The 22,568-nt window shown below is 45.6% G+C and overlaps 1 long non-coding RNA gene across 1 annotated transcript; it reads left to right on the top strand.

The window, feature by feature from the left end:
* The first annotated feature begins 213 nt into the window (after positions 1–213).
* LOC144167104 (uncharacterized) lies at positions 214–21,853 on the top strand. The gene is made up of 3 exons (XR_013321847.1): positions 214–360; positions 7,530–7,688; positions 21,350–21,853. It is a non-coding gene; the product is annotated as an uncharacterized LOC144167104 (long non-coding RNA).
* Positions 21,854–22,568: the final 715 nt, after the last annotated feature.

Below are 22,568 nucleotides of genomic sequence, written 5' to 3'. Positions count from 1 at the left end.
CACCTGGAAGTGTATACATTGCTGTGTAGTAGCTGTAGCAAAGTGGATGTTTGTACATGCATGTGTGGCACAGGCGTATTTATTTTATTCTTTTTTTATAAAGAGACCACAGTTAATATATCTTCCTGAGTGACCATGTCCATGTCCGGCTTAATCACAAAAAGATCCGGCATGCAATCCGCCGAACGCAGTCCGAACGAGACCTCTGTCGAGGCTTTGGCAACCCGTATGGTCACCCTGGTCGCCATCGTTCCCGCCATCGGCTACACCTTGGTGGCCTTCCACACGGCCGCAGCCTTCGTGAACGACGTGTTTGCTGGCCTCGGCAGGCTTGTGTCTGTCGCAGAGTTCACGCCCCACGTGAGTGTCTAATGCCCCGACAAGGGTCACGATGACCCTTGTATGCAGGCGCATCTTCAGCGCCCAGGTTCTTTTACAATAACCCCGTAGTCACGGTCATCTCTTGCAAGCAATTCAAGTGCAGTGGGCACTTAGGGGATAAAGTCATGCAAGTATTTGCGCAGTAGCTCAGTAGTCAAGGTAGTCTGATTCACACTACAAGGTGTAAGGGTCCAAACTACACTTCATAATTTACGAGTTACCTGTTCTGTGCTGTTATCAAAGTTGGCACAAGCTCCATACCTCTGCAAAATTTCTAGCGGCCATTTCATGTAGGTCTTCGTTTCACCGACAATGTGTGAACTGTTTTCTGCTAATAACCCCTTATGGGTAGTTGGTACAGGCGGCATACCCGTGCTGAATGCACAGCTCTTTTCTGGTGGTGTTTTGTGCAGTATGCGTTAAAAAAATGGCAATTTAAGCTGGCTGACATCTGAACACCGAATTTGGAACTATCTAATCGGCTTTCAATTTTTGGTAGCTCAACTTACGTTGGCTCCACAATATCATAACCATTTTACAAAAACCCTAATTTTCAAGGCAGCTAAAAGTAAAGCAGGTTTACGCCAACTTGTGAGTTAATTAAGAGACAAATAGCAGAGGCGGTTGAAGAATGGAACCAACAACTAAAATTTCTCGGCTTTATTTCAGAAAATGCAGACAAAAGTCGGCGTTTTAGGTGGTAAGGAACGTGGAAACATTTCATTTCCTGCTTTATTTTTCGTGGTGAGAAGGGCCGTCTCTTACCACCACGTGCCGCATAAAAATTAGCCTTTGAAAGTCGCGGCTTTAACGTCAGAGCTTATGTGTTAAGCATAAATTTAGGAAGAAAAGAGGCGGACCTCCCCATGGCACCACTGACCATCGGGCTCACCTCCGCTGTCTATTAATGATAAAAACCAGGCCGCACGGCGACTGGGCGTACGAGCGCGCGATGGCACACACCCTGCAGCCTGGGCGTTGGGGTCGGTAGGCGAAGAGGAAGCAGGGCGTGGGATTTCCAGATGGCTTTGGGGGTATCTTCGGGATCCCCGCAGCGTGGGCAAGCGGCGGTGTCAAAAAGGGATGGGGATATGTGTGAGGATGGCTGGAGTGGGGAGGGAGTGCGTTTGGATTAGTCTCCGGAGTGCTGATTCTACGCGGGATAACAAGCGGGGAGGGGGGAAAGGGTGGTGCGGGAAAGCCTGTGATTGAGGGTAAAATCACGGAAGTTGAGTAATAGCTATAGATAAGGTTGGGGTAGGGATGCGGACAAAGGGCTCCCTTTAGGGTACCAGTCTATCAAAGCTCGGGCCGCCTCGTACGCTGTCTCCGCGCCGCCGAAGCCCATATGGCCAGGAGTCTACAATAAAAAGACGCTGCGCTCAGGTGGCGGCTGTAAGCAGGGAATCTTGTGGGCGAAGGGCGAAGTGATGCCCTTGCAGAAATTTCTAACGGACATTTTCGGATCCACGCTAAAGACGCGTAAGATCACTAATAAGAGTACAACTAATGACAGCCCCTCAGATAATGCACTCAAACGCTGAAAAGCCTCAGCTTGTCTAATATTGTGTTGAGCTTATTCGGATTTTTGCAATTTTCTTCACTGTGCAAAAGGCAGTGATTGTTGCATAGTTTTTGGCAAGTGGTGTTATCTTTTACCAACGAGTCACAAATATGACCGATCACGTAGGTTTCCAAAATGCTTGCGTTTCTGCCCTCCCCATTACGCAACAGCTTAATATGTGTCTGGAACATTCTCCTCTTTTGTTTTTTTGTATACACTCAAAACAATTGTTTAGAAGCTATAGAGAATTTCAGTCTGTGTGCTGGATCAATCTTGTGTAATCTATGGCGGGATTCTCAGGTTGTCTGCGTTTCAAAGATGTCCATTTCACAGACTTCCCCCGCGCAGTTCAGACGGAACGCACTTGCATTCGATCGCCCGACCTCGGGGTGCACAGGCCACAGAGTTTCCCACTAGGTTACCTAGAGTAGAATCTGAAGATACTGTAAAAGTGATTCTGCCAAAGCGCTCCATGTCTCCATAGGTGCCGCCATAGCCTGTATTTCGGCCAGAAATTCGGCGTGGCATGGCTGGCAACGACTTTGCAGGGACGCAAATTAAGTTTTTGTTTAAAAAAGTGCTGCCAAACGTCCCGCCATTAACAAATTTCAATTTGTATAAAATACTGTTGAGCGCTTAGGTTGAGAAATGAACGTTGTATTTAGAAAAGAAAAAAAGCAGGAGTTCTGCATATGGCTCCCGCCGCCGGTTACACTGGGCCGTCCCGGATATTCTTTAAAATTATTCTACACTCCAAACTAGATATGGCTTTCCTCGTATTTTGTAATATTTAGCTGAAAATAAATTAATTGCCTCACTTCTGTGTCCTTGCTTCCTCTCAAAACTGTATTATGTTCGTATGCTATGGGATTTGGTAGGCAAAGCAGATGCCACAGCTAGAGATGCAAGAGTGATGCCGTCGAGTTGTATTTATTTCTTTCGTCCAAGCAGATGTAAATAAACCTTTAGGCGAATCCTATTACCTCAAGTAAGTCTTCAAGCACGCGTGTAAAGCATTGTGAAATTGCAATAATGCTTTGAATGGTAAATAAATGCCGGCTTGTCGAGTCGCCACGTATGTTGCCTCATTGCGTCTGCCTAAGGCAGTGCATGCATGCTTCAAGGCGTAGCCATACGCAGCGTCGGCGACGAGCGATGCGAAAATTATAACTCAATGGGTAAAGGAAAGGGATAGGCTGGGCAGCAGCGGCAAGGGAAAATAATTTATAAATAGCCCGCCGGCGCCCTTGCTATCACTCGCATTTTGCTGGCCAGAAGCAGCCTACACGCGAGCGGCAGCTACAATACAGAGAGCTGCAGCGACGAGCGACAACGGCGGCGGGCATTAGTGGAAGAATATTATTTTTTTCGCTTGTCGCTGTCGCCCACACGATCTGTTTGTTTTAACATTTGAGTTGAGTTTTCCGCGTCGCCTGTCGCCGTTGCTGCATGTGGTCACACCTTCATCCTAAGAAACTCCCCGCTAACGCGAACACATGTTGAGGGTTAATCACGCTGTTATTTGGACATATTTGTGAAAGCCATTTAATGCTAGCAAGGCGCATGCCCGGAAGGGAAAGGTATGCCGAAAACAGAACTAACAAACACTTCAGAGACGATAAGCCTAACCCATAGCACTTTGCGCTAGCCACTTACTGCCAATCTGATTCTCCAGGTACCCACAATTCCCATGGCGGCATGCGATTGCAGCGACAGCTTCCACTCTAGGTAATATTGAGAACCTATATGGCACAGGCGAATGCGAAATATAATTCGTGACGCCGAAAGGGCAACCTCTATGCAGCGATATTTGATGGAAAAGTTATCGCGGCGGCCGCCAAAGGATCAACGCGCCGCGCAGTTTTCGTCGAGCCCAACATCCACGCAACTTGCAGTGGCGAACGCCGCCGACCTGCGAGCTGCCTGCGTCAAGGTTACCAGATGCTAAATCCAAAGCAAGATGCGCGTAATTATATCCCTGCTTATAAGTTGTCTTGAATAAAAAGTATCTATTGACTATTAAAAATTGATATGAACGACCTAAATAATGTTTATTTACTTGTCAGGGCGCTGTTTTTTTTAAAAGTGGCGTCATTGTTCCCGCATACATATTACCAAATGGCAAAAATGAGTGACGCTGTTCGTGTTGTTCGTTTGATTGCAAGCTTTGCAGCTACTTTTAGTTTTGTGCGCTGAACTTCGCTGCAGTCCCCATATATTCTTCCGTTTCGGCTACAATTTTACCCACCGCGCTGCTTTGGCACTTTCTGGCAGTTTTCTTGACGTGGGCTTCACGAGAAAGAAGCCGTATTGGCGGTGAGATGTTTGAGTGGCGCCCCCTGGCTCTGACGTCAGCTTAAGGACTCGCGCCGCTGTCGTCTGCTACACTTGCGCCGCTGTGGTGCGCTTGTAAGGGACAGCAAAGCATAAGCTAAATATCGCCCGCTTCGATCTTTTAGGGCATGAAAAAGCGTATTTCCAGTAATTCAGTTATTATTCCAGCTTCTGACAACTCTTAATAACTACACAGACCAACTTTCTTCAGAGTATCGGTCAGATAATCGTGCGTAACTCGTCTTTTCTACCTTATTTGCGAGGTTCAGGGCTCAGAGCTCCTCGATAGGTATACAAAATGCGTAGGCTCCCCTAAAGTATTTCCGAGATGTTCTTATGAAGACTCAACAGTGTAATGCTACTCACCAAGCGGCGCGTCCATACATGCGCATCGCAAAGCAGGAAACAAAGCGGTTGTTGATGATTGCAGGGTTTAACGCGGCGACGCAACGCAGGCGATGAGGCGCGCCGTAGTGGAGGGCTCCGGATTAATTTTGACCACCTGGGGATCTTTAACGTGCGCCGAAATCTCGTACACACGGGCGTTTTTGCTTTTCGCCACCATCAGAAAAGCGGCCGCCGCGGCCGGGAATCGAACCCGCGACCTCATGCTCAGCAGCGCAACGCCTTAGCCACTGAGCCACCGCGGCGGGTAAAGCGGTTGTCGTCTATTTTTTTCGTTGTTGTTGACTTGTATGAGGTAAATGTTTTTTCTATGCCCAACGAATTAATTTTCCTGCACTGTCACACATATCTTATTAGGACGTTTGTGGAGGTTTGAGAGGCGCACATAGTTTGTGTGGATATTTTCTTCAGGCTGTAAGGCATGCACTACCTTCTTCAGAAATTGGCTTTCGGTATGGCTGCGTACAACGTGCATATGCGCAGCGTGCGCATGCGCAGCGAAACGGTGCAGACGACGTTGTCCAGAGTACTCGAAGGCGACTTTTCCGCCCCGAATTTCTATCGTAACTAATGAACTGAATCTCAAACCGAACAGTTACGACATGATTACAGCGTGGAATGCTTGATATACTTTCTAAGAAACTCAAGAAATAGTGTACGTGCCGGTTTTCAGTGTCATAAAGAAGCATAACCGATTAATATCTCCAAGCAGCTATTTATTGTTTTCCAACCCCTTCAGGCGTAAAGAACAAATACTGGCCTACTCGGGGTGATGTTCCACGAACTGAAGAAAATTACTCTTACTCTCTGTCCTGGACTGAGGATCCCGCCCACTAACCAGCTCGATTTTACTGCAAACGTTTTCTCCTCCTCCGCCTCCGCCTCGTACTCTTGAGTGCAGTGTTACTATAACGCATATGTGAACATTGGGAAGGCATGGCTGTCGGAAATATGAACCGAAATGTCCGTCAAGATCAGAAGAAACACATTGTTGCTGTATTTTTACTGTAATTGTTACCCGTTCTGATCAAAAAGCATCCATACTGGTTAGAAGGCTGCACCAGCACGCGCCTATACACACCGTAGGTTATTTGGAACTCAACCTACATTTTTGGGCCCCATAGTGCTTGTCGTCACACTTTCATGCTATGACAACGTAAAGTGATGTGATATAATACTTTCGAGCGTTCGGCAGGTTGCAAAAACAGTTTTACCTTACATACTATCGATTACCAGGAATCGTAGTGCCTTCTGCCAAAGCCGAGAGCTCCGAAGGCCTGAAGTTTGTTTTGCTCTTGCATTTCGCTGCTGTGGGTTTTTAGACTCTGGATGTTCCCTTTGTTCGAAAGATTTGTAAATACAGAAGCTGACGCCTATAGGTCCGACTTTCCGCACAACACCGGCTTCACAGGAATGTGGCCACACCGTCAATGTTTCTTCCGAAGCCTTGTCGAAAACTATACACTAAATCACGCCTTGAGCTAGTGTATGCGATTGTAAGTCTTTTATTGTAATAAAAAGTTGCGCATACGAAACATCTTGTGCGGACAAACATCAAAAGTCGACCGAGCGCAAAGAAACAGCAGGTAGAGCGAGCCCGAGTGAAGCAGACGACAAATGTGTGAATCCATAAGTTGACGTCACGAAGACGCCCTTTGCAGCGCCGCCTGTGGTCGCGCTCACCGCCAATACGGAAAAGAAGAGCGAAAAGAGCGCCTTCTTTTCGGCTACTGAATGCGCAGGCGCTCCGCGCAGACAGAACGTAGGTAGCTGTGATTGGCTGAAGCTTTACAATACACTTTGACTCTCCCGGTCGCGTTCGCCGCCGCGCGCCTCACATCTAGCCTCAGTATGTTGTCGGCGAACAGCCGTTTTCACTACGTTGCCGCCGGGCATCGTTCGGTGCATCTCCGCCGACATTTCACTGAACAGAAGTTTGCCTTAATTTTGGGAGATCTTGGCAACTATAAACGTTGGACCTTGCGTCCGATCATGTGCGGCCGCCCTGGGATGATTGCCTTATCTTGGATGACCACGTTTCTCGACGTTGTAGTACCGTGACTACATGCAACGACGATTACGACGACGACGACAAGAGACACCAACAGTTCCAGTCACTCCCTAAGGGGCTTCGCTCCCAAAATGCGCCTTATTTGGAACCCGCGCTGGCACAATGACGAAGGAAAGCGCCAACGATTGAGCAACATGCCAACGATTGAGCAACAACGATTGAGCAACACGCATCACCTCGGGCAGCCATAACGCTTTTCATAAATGCGCCGTTGACGATGTTCATTAAAGCGAAGCTTTCGATGCCCTACTGATTCGCCCCTTCAAAGCAGGCACGCATAATTTACTGCTCCCATGAATTTCTTCGATATTTCCGATATATTGGCTTCATATTCTTCTGACATGAAGAGTTGATAACTACTCAATTTACCTTTTGACAATAGAAATTGTATAAATGAATGAATAATGCTGACGTACACACTAAAAGCGTTTTTCTATAACATTATTGAGAAAGAATGACGCTGCCTGTTTGTTGTATATAGAAAAAACCATGCCCGAATATTATGAGTAGCGGTGCTATTTTTGATGCTATAGATATAGCGGTGCTATTTGCGTTACTATAGCAACTGATTGTACGGCTATACCAATAAACCATTTTTACTGAAGTAGACAAACGGCGAAGTCCACGTATCTAGCATGTGGCACCGCCACTAACCCCAACCATGACGTCGCTGAACCCATGTTTCCTATGCTTTTATTGTATGCTCGGAGCTTCTTTAGCAGAGGTGGAATGGTAGGCAAAGCAAGCCAATCGAAGCCACCTCCGCCGATGCAGGCCATCCTGACGACGCTGTTGGAGCCAATGGTGCTGCTCATGGGCGTGGGCCTGGACGAGGTACACTTCGGGGCCCGCCTGCTGGCGACGGAGCTGCTCTCAAGCGAAGTCGTCGCGTACCGGGACCTCACGTCGCACGTGGGCAACGGAGCCTTGTCGGTACGACGTCAGCCTTGTATCAAAGCAACTAGGCAGCTGGCAGCCCTTTTTGCCGATGCATATCAAAGTGGATGGCGATATAGCTTGTGTACATATTGCTTGACTTCAAAAATTGCAATCGCACACATGCACATACAACACTATGCATGAATGTACGTAAAAATGTATCTGCTGTATAATGGATCAGTGATGTTCCATGCTAAGGCATCCCGCAAGACTTTCGATAGACGTACGTGAACGTATACGTCAAAATGTTGTGTTTATTGATATTTTCTGCACATGGACGCGCTCGTTTCGCCGACATTTCCCATCTCGGGAACCTCCTGGGCGGGAATGCGGGCGATGCACGTACAGGCTAGAGGTATATATAGCTTCCCCTCTTAAAGTACTGTTTTTTACAGTAGAAAAAAGCATCTTTATTACACAATCACTTTACACTAAGCGCAAGTTGCAACATTGTTCACGGTAATCTTCCCATCTGAGATTCGCAAATTTCAGTGGACCGGTTTAACAGCAATACCATTTTGTACGTGAAATTTTTGCCATCTTCCCAGCAGCGTCTTCATAAGCCTGACAAGGGCCACTTTCTCTGCGACTAAGGAATAAAATGAATTTCTGACTAACCACTTTGTCAGCTAAAATATCATCATATCTAGTTGTAATGTAGAAGCCAATACACAGGAACAAATACAAAGCCATACATTGCGAATCGAATTTGTCAAACTATTTCTGTTTGCGTTGCATACACTCGATCGCTCAGATCAACACGTTTTTCAACGTTTATCTACTCGGTAAAGCAGCATTTATTTACAAAGCCTGGTAGAAAAAAAGTACCCTGCGACATCTGCGACGGCCGCAACAACTTCCAGCAGTAACCCGTACTCGAGTTCGGATGTGATTGGACAATGTAGAAGATTGTAATTCAAACCACCTTCGGTTTCGGTTCTGTGAACAACACTATTGGAATTCGACATTACCCTTGGTTAGACAATCTGGACATCTCAGGAATCGGCCTATTCTGCTTATGACACGTTGTCGGCTGTAGAATGGGTCAGATAAGCCTGCGAGGAACGCTTAGTATAGTAACGTTCAATAGCTGAGGCGGGTACAGTGGTTGAACGCTTTCCGCGTCATCGCAAACACTGAACTACGACGCACTTCGCCCCTTCTTTTGGAGCTTTCCTGGCTCGTCCATGTGCCGTAAGAGGCTTCTTGGCACCAGGCCGAGGGTAGGCTGCTTTAGTACTGTTCCCGCAAGCAATCGCTGGTTATCTCAACACCACGCCAACGAGAACTTGCCAGCGTGTCAGTGTCACCCTGCGCGCAGTCTGCAAACTACTTTGTTTAGCAATGAATGTGCCAGCGCAAAACTGCGAGTAAAGCACATTCCCTAAGTAGAGAAAAACACTAAAAACATGACCTATCATGAATACAAACTTGCCAATCGCGACATACTGCACCTAGTACTTTAGTCCCCTCCGGCATAGTCTGAGCGATGTTTGGTATGGAAATATAAAGTGTATATCGTATATCCTGTTGGATATTTTTGTGGTTTCAGCATTTCTAGCAGCTTAAATGACTATTTCTAAATAACGCTTGTGCCATAGACGTACCCCAAATTTTTATGAATATCGTTTCTCAAGTGAATGTGTTCCTTAGGCAGCAAAAGCAATCGCAAATGCGCCGTCGTGCCGGCGACCGCTGTACTAGTTACCCGCACACAAAAATACTCTTGTACATTGGTTTTAGGCTTTACAATAAAAGTTTCGGTTGTGTTTAACTTATTAGTACCTATATTAACTCCGTTGTCTCTTTTCCCGCCTTTAATTGGCCGTAGATATTTTACGCGAACCCTAGCCCGTGCGCTTTTGTGGAGCTACTTTGACTGCAAAGACTTTACAAAGCTCGATGCAGTATACGAAGTAACAAACCAAGGGCCCATTCTTTCAGGCGCTTAGTTTCCACCGAGCGAACCAATTGCGACGACGCTCTGGTGTTCGGCCGACTCACTCTGTCAGAGGGTCGGTGAAGCACGCAGTAGCGCAGTGAAGCCGAGCCTCATCGAGTAAAAGTCATACGAAACATCATAGACAATTGGTAGGGAGGATGCAGAGACAAGGACAGAACTTTCGAACTACTTTTTACTTGAATAAAGTCCCGTAAATGCTCCGAACGGGGTCAAAACATGGCCTAGGACTCCATACCGCAATTTGCTAAAATAATTCCACGATGTTTACAGATCGCTTCCGTGTGCATTTAGGTTTTTTTGTATGTTGATGACTTTTTGGTGTCGGGTAGCAGAGATAAAGAGGCGTTTTCCTGGATGCGTCGCAAATATCGGAGGTAATCAGGGGGTCTTAGCTTCCTGGAGGTTTCGCACAAAGTGCTTTAGCAATGTAGTCTCAACATCTCGGACGTAAACCTTCCGTTCTCACTGTCACGTCAGTCAGATACGACCTTTCCAGCCGGAAACCGCTACTGCCGTTTAGCTCCACTCACAAGAACTGGTTAAGAGAGCCACTGCCAAAAGCGGTCACCGTGGTGCGCTGAAGAAAACATGGAATCACCTTACTGACACCAGTTCCGAATTCCAGGCGTTCCTCCAAAGGTAGGCCGGTCTTTAAGGTAGGCCAGCTGGCGCGATTCGCACAAAGTGGCCCACAAATCTAAGCAGACGGCTGCAGCCCCCTATCATTTCACAAAATTTGTAATATTTGGTAAGTGGGCCGGTGTTAAAGTCAACATATCTGAGCCTGAAAAACTATCCGGGCTCTACGCTGACACATGCCCGATTTCAGGCGACAAGACAAAGCGCGGGGCATCAAAAGAGCGGTTTACCCGACTGCACACAGCCAAGTATTCAAGGATGCCAGCTTATGTTCTAACATATCGTATACATAGTATGGACACTTTACATCTCGGCCACATTCTCAACTCATTCATTCATAACACATTTTTCTGGAGCAAACAATATTTCCCAACACTTTACCTATGTTCATATATTAGTCCCCGTAGTGGACTTCAATGATGAACACCAAAACCAGCACGTAGACTCCAATGGAGGAGTTATAAGCTGTCGCCATCATGTGATATGCCTTATCATGACCGGTCTGGATCCGGACCGGTCATGATCTTGTATTGTCGTAACGGAACGATTGGGTGGATGAATCAACGGCTAGGGGAGCATGAAAATCGAGTAGAAAAGAGCACGGATGTGCATTTGGCCATCAATTGCCACGATTGCGAGTGCACGCCGCACTTTGAATAATGCAGTGTTGTGTTCCATGACACGAATCAGCGTTAACGAGATACTGTGGAAGCCGATGAAATGCAGCGCGAGGGAAGCAACTGCGTTAGCACGACCTGCATACCTTTGACTGTGAAAGAGCAGATGGTATTGGGGTACAGGCAAAACATAATTGGATAAGTTTGGAGTCTGCGCCTTACACTTCGCAGTTAGACTGTTTATTTACCTGTAAGTGTTATTGCTTTGACCTACATGTAATTCGTGTTGGAAGACACAATTAGTTGGAAGTTGGCTCCTGTCCTTGTCCTTGACACCAACGATTTTAATTTTTTCGCGCTTAAGGGTCTGCACCAAGGAGTATGAACTAGCTCTACCCGACTATTCAACAGTGGAGCTTAATACAGCTATGGTGATGACGCTAAGGCATAGATGGCATGGATGATGATGATGGATGCTATAGCTCGCGATTACACTGTCAAATTTTGTACAAAGTCTTCAAGAAGAACCTTGTAGCTCTTTGGCTCCTAAAAAGGAATACAATCAAAGCGTTTTGAGGCACTAAACACGGGGGTTCAAGCTTAGGCTTTTAAGTCCTCTTAATTTCTTTGAAACTATTTCCGCTCACTTCTTTTCAGGGGATGCACACGGGCAAAAAGGCGCATTAATTGTGGCGTAATGACACTGACGTTCCACGCTTTATGAAGATTTAAGGTGCCTCGCCCCGATTATGATCACCACATGTCGCTTTGAACCAATCCTAAATCGATATTATTGCATCTGTTTGGAAGGCCGCCGAACTCTGCGGCACAACTGCTCTGACATCCAGCTAGCTTCGAGACCTGCGTGGGTTTGCGCCGGTCAAACTGAAAACGATGCGTTCCTTCTCCCTCGACCGGCAACACGCATATTAAGCGCATGCGCGGCAAAAGTACATCAAAGCGCACACTTTTTTATGGTAGATGTGACGCATCTCTTTAACTCGCCTTGTCCCTCCGGCGTCTTCCGTAGTGCGTAGTCCGCATCCCTCCCCCATTCTCCTCGCCGCGCCAAATGCGCGCTAACGCCGCTCTCACCGCAGCGCCATTTGCGTGTTAGCGCTCGCTCCCGTCGCCGTGCCAGCTGTGCGTCAGAGCGCGTTAGCGCTCGGTTAAACATCCAACACATGCGCATGCGCTGCTCTCTCTCATTCCCCTCACCGTTAACGCGCGGTACATATAAACGCGGTAACTGCGCCGCTCCGCTCAGTCGTTCCGCCGCTTCGATGACATCCGATGACCACCGATGATTTCAATGGAGACTAACAGCCCTGCTATCGCGATGGTCGGCGCAACCGTAACAAGCACCGGCCAACCCCATACCAGAAATGCTAGCACAACAAATTGCTAGCAACAACAACCCCCCAATGCGTCGCATCTACCCATGGTTCTCCTCGCGGGAAGATGGTGTAAATTTTCTCGTTTCAGACGGTCTGGATGCGGGGGAAGAAATTTTTAATTGAGCTGGTTGGTAATATATAAGCTTGTCCTAAATTGTTTTGAAGCCAATGAAAAGAAGGACGGCTTGCTTGGACCAAAAGAAGTGCCGTCAGGTTAGCGGAACGGAACCTCCCGCCCCTGATACCGAGCTCTCAGCGGCAGTAACCATAACTGATGCCATCAACCATGATGTAATCTATAATCGTCAACACGATGCCTAATTTTAATAGTTTCCTTATTTTAAAAGTGGCAGTACGAAGCCACCGGACCGAAACATCGCAAGACATAAATTTGCTGTCAGTGAATAAAACGAGGAAACAGAAGTGCTTATTCGGCGAGAGAAGACTAAGTTATTTAGTCCTACGTGAAATACATTTACCGTTGATTGCATACATAAGCCTTGACCAGTAATTCGTGCGTGCCATCCCAGATGCGTACACGGCGTGTGCTCACATTCGCGCTGTGTGGATTCGCCAACGTCAGCTCACTGGGGGTGGCATTTGGCGTGATCAGCACCATTGCACCCAACCGGTCCACCGACCTGGCTAATATCGGCTTCAGTGCCCTGGTCGCCGGCTGCGTGGCTAACTATCTTACCGCCTGCACCATCGGCAAGTATAACCACGACACGGAAATTCTTCCTCGCAACTTCACACACTCTGACTGCATGTTGACTTGTGGGATCACGGATAGATATACTGGGCAGCAATTTCGGCGGAAACAGGATGTGAAATAGGTTTGCTTAAGGCGAAAGACCTAAGTGACGAGATGTGCGCGCAAAAGAGGTGTTGTTGTCAGGTAGAACAATTACCACGGCAGTAAATAATGACAAACTGAAAATGTAGGAATCGGTGTCCCAGAGCATACGTAGATAAATATTGTCACGATACCAAAGACGACGCAGTTGCCTTCAAGAAAAACAAGTTTCTTGGAGCGAGCTTTTGCTCCCCTAACCACTCAAAGAATACACAGGCGGCGAAGCAGCAGTCAACAAAGTGACGTACGCAAGCGAGCGTCGGCAATCTGATTGCCGCGGCGTCTGCTCTACAAGCTTTTATCTTTCGGCGCGAGTATTTCTCGAAGCGTCGATTTACATCTAGAAAATTGTAGATCAAAGAAGCTTATTCGAGGATAGTGAAGGTAGGATGAAACGCTCTCCTTATCGGAATGAGATAACCCGTGCGGCATAAAAATAAAGAATGGAACACGCGCTTCGCTTGGGCCACAGATAACGCAGCCGGGCGCGGCCGGGCACTAAAGACAAAACAAACAAACAAACCCAATGCCTAGTTCATGGCAATATTCATACACAAATCGTTTAGGCTGAACGCAAATTGAGTGACATTGGTGTTCATACGGGAATCGAACACGGGTGTCCATTGCTAGATCCGAGTGCACTGCATACGTGACCATCTGCACGTGGCGAGCGGGGGGTAAGGGAGTTATTCTGGTACGTTCGTCTATGACGTCATATCGCGTGGCCGAACGTGACAGCACGCGACTATTACAAGTGCTCCCCACCCATTGTGTGGTTCTAGGGAAGCGGTAAAATTAAGTGTAACCAGTCTGTCTGTCGATGTAGTTCGGGCCAAAAGAGAAAAAAACAAGAGCGAAGAAAGATACGCAGACGCCGTATAGTAGTGTGGAACTCCTCGATACGCATCGCAAAAAAAATTCATTATGCGTTGGCCTTCAAAGCACATTAGCGGAATGATAGGCTCAGAATAAATTATTTGAGGTGCGGCAGAAATGGGGTAGCAAACACAAGTTCTAAATACATGGAAAATGTTCGCTCAAAGTGAAAGTCGAGATGATGTGGCTTCATTTGGTGACAGAGACAGAAGTATAAAATCTGCCTGAGCGCAAAACAGACACGTGGGCGACGCGTGGTTTTGTACTGTTCCCTGCGGGTCCCGATCTGTTTTGCACGCGTGACTTTTCTCAGCTGCCTGAGTTTTTGACATACATATTCACTAAAGCAAAGGATAGCCGACTTTTCGGGCTCCCTCTGGGACCCAGCACAAGGCACCTGTTACAGCCGATGTATGCGTGTACTGTGCGACACCACGGACACCGAGCACCCACTTCTGTGCGAGGCAACGCCATGTCCGGGAAAAGAGAGATCCTGGTGGTTTAGCCAACGCCGAGTGCTTGGACCTTTTATGCCCTTTGGCGAAGGCAACACACCAATCTGGCCTCCACTTCTCGCAGGCGGCACCTTTGGTCTGACCCGTCCGGGAGGAATCGCCGTCGCCTTTCCCTGTCCCCCCTTCATCTTTGACTTTCCTATATTCTTTCTAACAACTTTTGTGTCGTCTCATTCCTTTTAAGTTTCCATTTTTCCCGGAGGAAAGGGTTAACCTTGTGTGGTGAGCAACCGTTAGTCCTGCCATATTTGGTTATAGTCATGGGGTAGTGCGGGCGTGGGCGCTACTTGCTCCCGAGTTCCTGCCCCGTCCCCTTGTTGGGCTCCATGGTTGGTGGATGAGAGCATGGGGGAACCAATTTTTCATTTCACGGCTTCCTTTTTCGTTCAAATGATCTCTCTCGCAAAAGAGGGGGCATGGTTGTTACCACTAAGTTTTTCACTAAAATTGGAAGCAACTTTTCATGCTCCCACGTGGTACACAGTAATGACGCAGAGAAAACCGCCCGACCTGTCACGCCATTTGCAGTGGCAAACACTAATGATCACCATTGGTGAAGGCTACAAGGTTAAGAAGATTGCAAACGGAGACATCCTTCTGGAAGTGCTCTACAAACATCAGCATGAGAAGCTGCCATAACTAATGTCTTTTGGAGAAATCCTCGTTTCGGTCAGTAAACACCGGTCACTAAATAAAGTCGGTGGGGTGATCTCCGACGACGACTTAAATTATCTGACTGAAAAGGAGCTCTTAGAACGTCCAGAAGGAAGAGCAGTGCGTCAGGATTGTCTATCAAATCAAAATCACAGGAAACCAAAGAAATCGAGACTAAGCACGTCGTACTAATCTTTGCATCAAGCATACTTACAGAATCTGTGGAAGTAGGCTACCCTACAATAAAACTTAGACACTACACACTAAATACACGCCTATGCTAGAAATGCCAACAATACGGTCCCGGCTCGCAGAGCTGCCATGGCCAATGGACATGCGCCAAATGGGCCTCCCGCGAGCACCCTGCTGAAAATGGTGAAAAGGCACCATACCTCTGTGTGGGCTGAGAGGGCAGCCACGCAGCATATTCTCGTGTTTGCCCAGCATGAAAGACGAAAAAAAATACTCACTTTCAAAGTGTCAGAAAACATGACATTTCTAGAAGCAAAGAAACGACTTTCACCGGTGCAGTACCACGCCTACTCCATTTTGGTGCTACACAGCGCGGCATCACAGCGGTCTTCGGCGCCTTCTGAGGCCACACAATGTGAGGCTGAAGCAAAGCCCCCCGCGCCCCGGTGAAAGAGGCTAGCGCTGCGCAACCGCCTCCAAAGCTTGCTGCACTGACCTCCTGTTCGGCAGTCTCCAAGGACTCACCCCATACGGCAAGGGCGAACACTTCAAGACCCGTGCGTCCTGCACGAACCTCCAAAGTCTTTGACAAGACCATGGGCACAAGTGAAGGATGTTATGGGTCGTTCACTTTGTTAGGGCGCAGAAAACGTCCTAGAAAATGCAAAAAGAAACAAGCATCGAAAAACAGGACCAAAAACCTAATTATCACTTCATAGAAAGGAAATGGCATAATTAGTGCACTGGAATTGCGGAGGACTGTTAAACAAATTAAATAACGTCAAAGACATTCACCACTGACTCACCTGTGGCCTTAACTGTTCAAGAAACAAACTTGGGTCCTAAACACAAGAACTTACTAAAAGGGTACCACCTCTTCCGTTGCGACCGAGAGCAGACCAGCAGGCTCTCTGCGGCGCTGCAATAGTTGCCAGAAAAGGTATCGCAGTGCGAGAACACGAACTGCTAGGTTAGGCGCAGAAGCGGCCACATTAACGATGTGCTGCTTCTACCTCGAACCACACCTTACAATTGATTAATTGATTGAAGCTTTATTCATTTTTTGTAGAACAACATACGCAAAAACAGTGTTGTACCCAATAGCCAGAGGCTAGTTTTAGGTTCACAAACAAAATACAATGGTGTCACTTCGGTCGCATGAAAGCGTAGCTTCCTAATTAGTGTTCAACAAACATCAAGTATTTATATATATATATATATATATATATATAGCGAATCAGAATAGGAAACGAGGGGCTCGTAGAAATAACACAGAAATAAGGGTTGGCAGTCAAGAAAAACCTCGGAAAGCAAAGGGGAGGTTGTGGTAGGTCATTGAAACAGATAAAGAACTTGGAAAGAAAGAAAGAAAGCGGAGAAAAAATGCCCGCCATGCTGACCGACGCGTCCACCTTCTCAAATAAAGTTTTGTTATGTTATGTTATGTTATTTATTTATACACGCACATACACACAAACATAAATACTCACACACATAATTACAGGCGAGGTAGGCTTATACACCGACTATAAAAGAACATGGGCTTCTAAAGAATATACATTGCACATATACAAAACACAAGATGTTGGTACATATACAAAATACATTCGCACTATATATAGAGCCAACTGAAGCCTCGCACGGGCCTCAAAATAAAATGAATGTGGGTTAAGGAGGCTTGTACTTAGTACATAGTTTGTTGGAAGAAAACGGAATGAGCAGTTAAGTAGCAAAAGCTCCACACTCGTATTATCACTCATTTTTGCTAGGTTTCTTTATGCAAGTGTAATAACACTACAAGCCTTAGAAGGCCCACTAAACCCATTTCAAGAGCCGTTTTTAATAGTTAGACATTTTAATGACCAGTCTTCTTTCTGGGGGAGTGAAAAGACTTACGTAAAGGCCAGATTTTAGAGGTTTTTTTTTCAGTAATGCCTGTCTTCTCAACACCGGCAAGCGAACATACTGCTCTCCAAGCTCAGATAAGATGATCACTATAGATCTGCCCTTTATTTCGCCCTCTGTGTGCGGCTATTTTAATTGGGCTATCATTGACAATCCATATGGGAGTTATATACTTGTGGTCGTCAACGTAACATCAGAACCAACAATTGTGACAACAAAACCATGCCGCGGGAAACTTCAGCGTGCCGACTGGGGACTTCCGAAGTGAATTTAGGCAAACTATTTTCTGATACTGTAAGCATTGAAGAACCTAATGTAGTGTTTACGTCCTGCATCCTTAATGCAGCACGCTTACTATTCCACAGTCCACGGGAGTGGTAACGCAAAACCCCAAAGTGTGGTGAACCCGAGAATCTATGGAGGCGAAACTGCAGCAAAATACACCATGGACAGTCTTTCGAAGGTACCCAAGACAAAAAACCTCACACATTTAAAAAAGAAAATAGACAAAACAAGGTACCACTACCGCAATACCGAGAAAGCCCAATAGGAAAATTGTGTCGTCCATAAACAGATCAGTCACATAAACAAATTACGAGAGCCACTTCATAAGCTGAACGGGACACACTCCCTCTCCAAACTTTTCCTATTATTACCACTGCATCTACAAAAAAGCATAGAAGAACAGGCAGATATATTGTGTGAACATTTCTCCAGAGTTCCAACTTTCGCACACTACGCAGGATCGTTCTTAAAGTACAGAAACACAACAGAGAAACAAAGAGTGCCAACTTGTGGTGGCACAAACGAATCATACAACAGTTTGCGCAGCAAATTCTGAAAAGAGCTTCATCGACCGGTGAGCTGACCGCCCCCGGCCCAGATATATACATTACGGAATGCTCGCACATCTCGTGGTTTCTTCTGTTGAAGCACTTCTGAAGTCTTTCAACAAAATTTGAGAACCGGAAAAAATGCTGGAAGCTTGTAAAAACGCATTTATTGTAGCATTCTGGAAGCCTGAAAAGCTGCCACCCGCTCTAGTAGTTATAGACCTTTACCAGCTGTCTAGCAAAAACGTGTCAACTTGTCGTGAACACCAGATTACGCTTTGCCCTACAATCAAAAGCACTGGTGCATGTTAACTAGTGCGCTTTGAAAAAACGTGGTCAACATTGCAACATCTTTCAGCCTCGAAAATGCCGTACGAGAAGCATTCATACACAAACAACACTGCCTTGCCACATTCTTCAACCTAGACATGGCTTACGACACACCATGAAGGTTTGGAATCATGCATGATCTAGCAGAATTAGGCATCCGAACAAGAAAGCTCAATTGCCTGAAGGACTTCACGGCAAACCGTTCATTAAGGGCGCCTAAGTTCGACCCTCTGGAAGATACTTGAACAGCAGAATGGGGTGCCTCAGGGCTGTATTGTAAGCACAACATTATTTGTCATAAAAATTAACTCCATATCAAAACTAATGCGTCTATATGTTCCCTCTATGTTGATGATCCTAGATAGCTTGCACGTCTTCCAATGAAGCGACCTGTGAGAACGTTCAGTTTACTATCAACAGACTAACAAAGTATGCAGACCGAAATGGTTTTCAGTTTTCACCACACAAAACAGTTCCTACTCCTTTCTCACTCAAACGAGGCTTACAGACTAATCCCACCCTACACCTCAAGGAAATCATCTTACTCATACAAAAAGAACAAAAATTTCGCAGCATTAGGTTTGACGAAAATTCACTTTGCTGCTCAAATGAGTATGCTAAAAAGAAGGTATACACAGCTCTAAGCATATTTAAAGTCCTGTCACACAAACATTGGGGTTGCGGCAGGGTCTGCTTTTTACAAATTTATACTTCAGCTTTGCGCTTCTGCTTAGACCATTGTTTGTTTATGTATGCTTCAGCCGTACAATCCTCCTTGCACCCTTGTACCAACTTCACAATTTAGGTTTGCGTCTCTCGTCTTGGGCAAATAGGACGTCACCCATAAACAGTCTTTACGTCGAAACTAATGAACCACCTCTCACGGGTCGAAGGACGATGCTGACAAGCTCATGCATCCTAAAGACCTGTTCACTGCCAAAACATCTGTGTTACCTTATAGTTACAAAATTCCTGTATAGGACACTGTTTAATAATAAACCTCAAGCTACCAGAACATTGCTCCTTCTGTTTGAAGAAAAATGCCAAGAACTCAGTATGCTGGACACGTTATCTCAACTTACTCAGAAATATGACCCGCAGCAATGTTTGTATACATTTCGTACTGTCTGTGACTTCACATTAACCCACCTTCAGTAAAGCAGACACCACGCGAACAAATCGTACAGGACTTTTTGGCGCTAAACGAAAAATACAAAGAACACAAGGCCTTTTACACACATGGTTCCAAAACACCATGCTGTGTTGGGAGTGCATTACAGCAATGAACATGGGAGACGGTGATCAGCCTTCCTCAATGCGCCTGAATTTTTACAGCGGAATGTTGCGTCATTGCTGTGGCTGCAGAAAGAATATTTTAAATCTAGAAACAGTGTTATCTACACAGGCTCTCTCAGCGCGATCATAGCACTACATTGCATAAATGCAGCTGAAACCTTGATAGCGGGAATATTACGCAGTTTAGTAACGAAGAAAACGCAAGGACGGGAAATTACGTGGTGCTGGGATTCTAGCCGTATTGGAACAATTGTAAATGAGCGAGAGATGCATGTTGTGCCACACAGACAGGTAATTGCATAATAAAATATGTACAGATTCCTCAGTGCGACTTTATGAAATTGATACGGAGCAAACTGACAGAAAAATGACAGTCCTCATGGGTTCAAGAAACTAACAACAAACTTCTTATAGTTAAACCCACTCTAGCAGAGTGGGCATCAAGCACATATAAATAACGACGCATAGAAGTTAATTTATGTCGTCTCCGAATGGGAGATCCACATCTGAGACACAATTTTCTCCTGATGAACAAGATAATCGGACATGTCAAGAATGTGACCAAGAGCTTACAGTAAACCTTATATCACTCTTATGTAGGATTTTTGAGGTCCTGAGAGAAAAAAAACACATTTTAGGCTATTCTACAACGAACGAAGTCCATTTATCCCCAGCCTACTCCGAAGGGACAAGGCAATAGTTAAATTTTCCCCTTTTTATAGCTTTTTAAAGAAACAGCGCTCCTAAAGGATCTACTATGTTTAAAGCAATGAGTCATTATAGAGAAGACAAAACACAAAACCTTCTCTTTGGCGCATGATAGCCTTCGATGCTATCATGCGCAACACAGCGCAACACAGCACAGCGTAACACTTGTTTCGTGGTTATAGCAATACAACAATCGCTTTCCAAGGTAGCTATGTATGCCTACGCGCACAAAATTTCTACTCACCAACGAAAGGATCCTAGTTGTAATAAAAGGCCACTTTAAAGGCTACGATGATAAAATACCACTCTTTATTTTGAAAGAACTAGCCTCCGGTAAATCACGCAGCTCTATTTCAGTCAGAAAAAAACTTTTGCCGAAGGAAAAAACAATTAGAAAACTTTTCAAAGTCCTCAGCAGAGATCGAGGTAACAGAAAAAAACAATACAAATCAATACTTTACCTGCACGTTTGCCCTTAGGTGACCCCACAAATAAAAGTCAGGCCCCGCTGCGATCGCGAATTAAATATGCTTGTAATATGTTGATCCTAATGGCGGAAGAGCGTCTGCGGCCATACAGCGCCACAAGTAATGTTTCTTGACAGTGGCTTTGGTGCGCTAGTGCTAATCGTAAAACATGGTTCTGCGACGTCATATGGATCTCCTAACCGTGGCTGTGCAGTGTGCAGGGGTAATTTGCTTTTATTATTATCTAGCTTAGTCACTGGAAGCTTGTAATAAAATGTGTGCCATCGCTTTCGGGACAAAGCAGTCCTTTTATATATGATACTTTTATTTAATTTTCATTGCCTTTGTACGGCCTGCACTAATACACAAAATAGTTGAAACGTGCTCTTTCGTTTCTTTTTTTGCAGGTACCATAATAACAGCCACAGCGAACCCAGTCCTGGGAAGATTTAATGCCACTGACTTCCTCCACGGTTGAGGAGACTGTGCACAACCAAGAATACAAGTGTGATGCGGCAATCAACACTATTATAGAAAGGACACACGAAATGTCTTCTACGCCTAGCTTACGCAATTTTTTACAATCGCCAATTTTGATAGACTGTTCGCGTTTGTGAACACCTCACTGTTCACTGGCCCCATGTTGTTAAGCAGTGTATGATGGCTGTTATTCTCTTATTTAGATATAAATATGCATGTCCCTTACGATGTATAAACAATATTCACTTGAAGATTACTGTTTGTCACGTTTTATAAAATTTCATTTGCTTCCTTGAACTGCGTATGACTCCAGTATTTACTTTTCGTGCTACCACTCTAGTGAAACTTTGCTATCGGCTAAACTTTGCTCAAACATCGTATCTAGAGGAATTCGCAGGCATTTTTTCAACGGAGTGACGCTCTGGAGTATAATAAATGCTAGCTGCAGTGTTCTCTTCCCTATCGGGCAAAGTTTGTGCGTTGTGATTGTGAATTTTTTCTGTCCCATTTATATAAAAGGAAGATTGCTGCTTCCCATTCTGGAAAGACTGTCTGGAAAACGACGTTTGTAGTTCACTGCGAGGGGTTATTTCATTTTTTTCTCGCTATGAAGTGTACATTTTGGCTTGGTAGGCACATGACCAAGAGTGTTTGAGCTAACTAGAAGAATAATTTGTCAGTATCAAATAAAAAATACGCCGTGAAAAAACAAGAACGCTCGCGGTGCACCCTCTAGGCGGTGTTCCAACTTAAAAAGTAACAAAACGTTCAACAAATATAACACGTAGAATAAGAGCAGTGGAACACGGAACAAATGAATTAGCTGACACGGAAACCGATCTGGAGGCTTTGAGAGGTTCTATGAAGCTCAGCCTTGCAATTAAGAAACGCAAGACATCTTTGCCGTTAAAATAAGCGTTCGCGACGTTATTGGCGGATAAAGGTCAAAACCGAATAATGGATGATTTTATTATAGTGCTACAATATGTTAGCATTCTTCTAACATATCTAGACGAAGTGGCATCCTCCAACGCGCACCACAATTCATTTCAAAATGGTGCCAACAACGCCCCCATGTGGCTCCGCTTAGTCACTGCATGCTTTGTGTGATGCACAGACGTATTTCCTTTATTTTTTATCTTAAAG

This window comes from Haemaphysalis longicornis, unplaced genomic scaffold, assembly GCF_048455015.1.
Source record: "Haemaphysalis longicornis isolate Haplotype H1 unplaced genomic scaffold, Haemaphysalis longicornis Haplotype H1 scaffold_2, whole genome shotgun sequence".
NCBI classification, from domain to species: domain Eukaryota; kingdom Metazoa; phylum Arthropoda; class Arachnida; order Ixodida; family Ixodidae; genus Haemaphysalis; species Haemaphysalis longicornis.
This window is presented reverse-complemented; position numbering and strand designations above follow the sequence as displayed.